We start from the raw sequence: 6,000 nt of genomic DNA on the forward strand, positions 1-6,000 counted from the left end.
TTCCTAAACTACCTTGTATTTATTTTGTATTTATTATGTTTATAGTTATAAATGTATATATATGACTCAGAGTAGAAGATCCTTGTATTTCTAGACTTTTCATTAAGGGGCAAGGAGGGTGAGTTGTACCTTCCCCCTCACCAAAGTACCTGGATGGCTGTCATTCTCTCTCCCCCTCCTCCTCCCCCTCCTCCTTCTTCCTCTTCCTCTTCTTCTTCTTCTTCCTCTTCTTCCTCTTCCTCTTCTTCTTCTTCTTCCTCTTCCTCTTCTTCCTCTTCCTCTTCTTCTTCCTCCTCTTCTTCTTCCTCCTCTTCTTCCTCCTCTTCTTCTTCCTCCTCTTCTTCCCCTTCTTCTTCTTCCCCTTCTTCTTCTTCCCCTTCTTCTTCTTCTTCTTCTTCTTCCCCTTCTTCTTCTTCCCCTTCTTCTTCCTCCTCTTCTTCGTCCTCCTCTTCTTCCTCCTCTTCTTCCTTCTTCTTCTTCCTCCTCTTCTTCTTCCTCCTCTTCTTCCCCTTCTTCTTCTTCTCCCCTTCTTCTTCTTCTTCTTCCCCTTCTTCCTCTTCTTCCCCTTCTTCTTCTTCTTCTTCCTCTTCTTCTTTTTTCTCTCTCTCTCTTTCTCGCTCTCTTTCTCCCCCTCTCCAAAGTAATTAAAATTAAGTGACTTTCCCAGGATCACACAGCTATCAAGTGTTAAATGTCTGAGGCCAAATTTAAACTCAAGTCCTCCTGACTTCAGGGATGGTGCTTACCCTATCATTCTCAAGGAACATAAACCTAGGCCTGGAGTTGATTTTTTGGGTTTGAGAGATCCAAAAGTTCAATGATCACATGAATGACAAGGGAAGTTTTTGCACTGGAAAGACCAGCCAACAAGAAAAAGCTCAAGAGTCTCATTTGGCATACCAAAGGACATACATTTTTGAGGGAGGCAATACCAGGTAGAGATGAAAGGTAAAATGTAATCCTACAAACCACTTCACCATCTGATAAAGTATTTTTTTTCCAGTTATTATCCAGTCATGTCAGACTTCTTGTAATCCCATTTGAGGGTTACTGGAATGGTTTGGCATTTCCTTCTTCAACTCATTTTATAGATGAGGACACAGACAAATAGAGTTAAGTGACTTGTTCAGTACTCCAGACCTGACTTCAAGCCTAATGCGCTAATCACTACTCCACCTAGCTGTCTCCCCAAAAATAATATTTATCATTTATACAGCTAAGATTTAAGATTTACACAACACTTTATACATGTTATCTCTTTTTATTCTCATTTTACAGAATTGGTAAATGTTTGAGGCAGGATTTGAACTTGGGTATTCTTACAAGTCCTCTCTGTACCACCTAATTTAGATCTAAAGTAGATATTTATTTAGTTAGGAATTAAATTCTCCTAGGGACTTCCAAGTCTTCTCTGGCTTGGTATACAAATGAATTTAAAACCAAGAAAAAAAGACAGCTAAAGAGACCTGTCATTGTTTTCTATCTACTTGGCTCACATCCCAGTCTTTATTACCCAGAACAGTCAATGGCAAGCCTAATCTCTTTGATGCTGAATTTAGACCAACAGACAAATCTTTTCTCCACTGAGAAAGGAACTCCAAGACTTACAAAAGAGTCCAGAGAATACATCTGCATTCAGACCAGTCAATAGCAAAGCCTGATCTTTTTGATGTTGTATTTACATCAACAAACCTGTCTCCCTCTATAAAGAAAGGAGTTCCTCTAAGACTTAAAAAATAGCTCAGAGGAATCCATCTACAGCCAGATTGAGATGATCAAACCCGTATTTCAAATAACCTTGGTTTGCTGCTTCCTGCCTGTGTCTGCTGTCTGGTAGGCAAAGATACTTGGTGAAGCCCTGGCTTGGCTCCTCTCAGGCAAGATTCCCAAGAACTGTCTCACCATGCCACAGGCCCAAGTCCATATCATCTCTTCCTTTCCAGATCATTAATCTCCTCCTAAGAACTTTATAAATCTCCATCTTGTTGGTGGCAACAAAACCCAACAAAATCTTCCTGGCTGTTTGATGTAAAAAAAGGTTGAGATGTCTGTCTTCAGTCTAGATGGAGATACTTGTATCCTCCTTCTTTCTTCCTTCCTCGATTTCCCTTCACTCCCCATGTTCAGAGTGATTCTGGTAGGGAGGATAGAGTTAATGACAGGATCAAAGTGTAGCACTCCAGCATTAGAGATATTAGAGAAATCTAGAGAATCATTTTCCACACATCGACTTATGGTGTCATATGTTGGCTGCATCTAAAAGGAATGTTATCTATAGATAGCGTACAAAATTGTCTCCAGAATAGATTTTTAAATGGTATTACTGGAATGTGCATTTTAGACATAAGAGGACAAGGCCACAGCATATATAGAAAATGATTTTTTAATAGAGCTTAATGGGATCTCTAGCAAAAAGGCAAGCAGACCAGACATCCATCTTTTAAAATAGAGAGATTGCATAGGGAATACTGCTCTTTGTTGACTGTACATATGGCACTTAATGAAACACTGGCGGAACAGAAGTGAGTGCAAGAGATAATGTTGTAAAAAATTACCCAGGCATGGGTTCTGTCAATAAAAAGTTATAATTATGAAAAAAAAAGAAACACTGGGAATGAAGAAATGGATGTGTTATTTTAGCTGTTTCAAAGGAAAACAATAGTAAGAATGTATTTTGCACTTTAGGCTCAACTCATCCAAATCTCATTTTATTGAATTTAATATTAATCTGTAGCCAAGCTATTTCAAGCTTGGAAAGAAAGAAAGATCTGTAAACAGGCAGAATCCCCATTGGCTTCCAACATGATTCTCTGTTTCAAGATTTAATTCATAGGAATTCTGAACAAGAAAACAATTATAATATGGTCAGGGAGAGGAAGTTTAGGGTTAATATTGCACAATAATTACTGCTATTTTCCTTCCTAGACCACTTTGTCTTAAAAGGATTCTTTTCTGTGATCAATATTTTAACCTTGAATTTCAAAAGCAGACAGTCTTTAAGTGGGACATGGCACCAACCACTTTAGGGAGTAGCAAGGTAAACCTCACATCTACATAAGAATTTTAAGTTTGATTATCCTCCTTACTTCCTTCAAAGGAAAAGTCATAGCTTTTGTTCTTCTTACCTTTTTAAAGCAAAAAATCTGGAAAGGTTTTAGGTTGGAAGAATATTATTTAATACTTCTAGAGGAAACTAAAAAAGGGTTTTTGCTTAAAATATGTTTTCACAGCTGTCACAAATAGAATTTCAAACTCATTTTCTGCCAGTACATGTATTTTACCTATAGCTTCCTTAACATCAGCTGTGTGAGCCAAATCATATAGGAAAACGTAATGAGAGAGAAGGATGATCTTTTTTTTTTTGTTTGGTCTCAGGACCCCTTAATACTGTAAAAATTATTGAGGATCTTGAAGGGCTTTCAAAATTCCCTCAACCAGTTTGACTGCCAAATCCAATGGCCTTTCCTCAGTCCTCATTCTCCTTGACCTCTCTGCAACCTTTGGCACTATTGATCACCCTTTCCTCCATACTCATTCGATCCTGGTTGTTCTCTTCTCTGAATGCTTTTTCTCTGTCCCCTTTGCTGGACTCTACTCCAGATCATGATCCCTAACCATATGTAACCCTCAGGGTTCTGTCCTGTGCCCTCTTTTCTTTTCCTTGTATACGTCTTCATTTGGTGACCTCAACAGCTCACATGGATTTAATTAACATCTCTATGCTGATAATTCTCAAATCTACCCATCTTGCCCCAACCTTTCTATTGAACTCCAATATCTTCTCTCTAGTTGCCTTTATTACATCTCAAACAAGCTGTGTCAAATAGGCCCCTTGATAGTATAAGTGAAAATGAGATAAATATAGAAAAGCCTACAGCCTAATGTAGTAGAGAGAGGAGTCATCCTTGGAATGACCATCCCAGGTATACATAGACATAATTTCCTTTCTCCTAGTTCACTTACTTTGGAAAATTCACAGTACCTTGAAGTGTCTCCAGGAAACTCTGACACTATCCATGACACAAATGCTTAAGACTCTGACCTGGTAATTCTCCATACTGATAATCACAGGTCCAGAATGGGATGTTAGGTGGGTGTGGAAAGTGCAATGAAAAAGTTAGAGAGGAGAGGATCTGGATAAGTAGAGTATCACATGGAGAGAACAAGGAAGGCTTTTTTTTTTTTTTTGGTAAAAGTGGGACCTGAACTGAATTTAGGAATCAGTCAAAAAAAATTTTTTTTAAGTATCTACTATATTTCAGCCACCATACTAGTTGCTGGGAATACTTGTACAAAGAATAAATCCCAAACTGAGGATCAAAGGAAACAATGAACATAGTTTGCAAATTTTAAAGTGCTCTATAAATGCTAGTTATTGATTGTTCTTATTATTATTATATCCTGTGAGCAATCTGAATCTTCCAAATGTGGTGATCAGTCTTGCTCCCTAGGAAGATCATTTTGGTAGCAGCATGAAAGATGAAATGTAAGCAGAGACACAATGAAGATAGGAAGAACATTAGGAAGGTTGTTACACTATTCTAAGTTCAAGAAATATTAATGTAATAATTAATAAAGTGTGAGTATATTTATATAATGAAAGCCTTTGGCAATCCAGTAAGCTTATGGACCCTCCTCAGAATATGATTATAAATACATAATACATAGATGTATAATATTAAATATATCGATTATATGGGATTATAAAGGAATAAGTTACATTGAAATCAATCAATTAATAAACATTTATTAGATGTCTAGTATATGCCAGGCCCAGTTATCTATCATCTATCATTTCTTTTAAGTTCACAAATCCTAGGTTAAAACTTCTTTTCTAAATGAAAAATCAATAAAGGCTCTTTGCAGTAGGAGTAATATTGTGAAAATGGGATTCAAAAGAAGTAAGAATATAGGTGAGAGATCAGAAAGGAGCAGAAATAACTTGAAAATTTGAAGTATGAGTGAGATAGGGAGGTAACCACGAGGTGTCACTATAGAGAGCAAAGAGGGCTAGCCAGAGACTGAACTCAATTCAGACCAAGACCAAGACCAAGAAAACAGTAGAAACAAGACGCTGCAAACCAGGCTATTTCTGCCTAGAAGCAGGGCTTTGGGTGGAACTTTCTCTATCACCCTTCCCTCCCTACCCTTCTCTGAATAAGGGTTTAGAAAAGAACTTTATATTAGCCTCAAAGCCCTACATGCATCATCCTCTCCTCTTTATGATCATAAGGACCATGAAAAACAGATTCACCTAGTCAAAGGATCAGAAAGAAAAGGCGCAGAGGTCAAAGGTTCTTTCTCTGAGGAGAGCTATAGAGTTAATGATATAGATAGATAAATCAGTATCAATTTGTAAATTCTGAAGTGACATCTAAACTACCAAGCTGAAAAAGAGATGTCTAGCTAATTATATTTTATGCTCTAAACTCCCTCAGAGTTTAGAGTGTGCACTGCTTGCATACTTGGCATATAATTAAAGACTTAAACAACAACTGGAATTAATTCTATCATTTAGCTAGAGAAAACAGACTTAAAATATTGTGGGGTTTTTTTAATTCTTAATAATCTATATAAAATAGCTTGCCTTCTCAATGATGGAGTTGGGAAGGAAGGGAGAGAATTTGAAATTCAGTTTTAAAAATAATGAATGTTGAACATTGTTATTACATGTAATTAGGGGAAAATAAAATATTAAATTAAAAAAAAACTTAAGGGAGGGCATTAGCTTTAAATTTCCATTTGACATGACAATGGGGTAATAGGATGGAGAGATTAGAAGAAAGAAGATTCTATCTCCCTTAGCTTCCTGGATCCATAGCTACAGACAAAAGTTCTCGACTTAAGAGATTTATATTCCCATGCTATTGTAGCAGATGAAGATGCCACTGGGGAGCCTGGGTGCCCTCAAATCCATTTCTATTCATCCATTGTCTGTCTGTCTTTCAGCACTACATTGCCATTCTCCTCTTGAAAAATAAAAATGCATCTACTGTCATT

This window comes from Sarcophilus harrisii, chromosome 6 (assembly GCF_902635505.1).
Source record: "Sarcophilus harrisii chromosome 6, mSarHar1.11, whole genome shotgun sequence".
In the NCBI taxonomy this organism is placed as follows: Eukaryota; Metazoa; Chordata; class Mammalia; order Dasyuromorphia; family Dasyuridae; genus Sarcophilus; species Sarcophilus harrisii.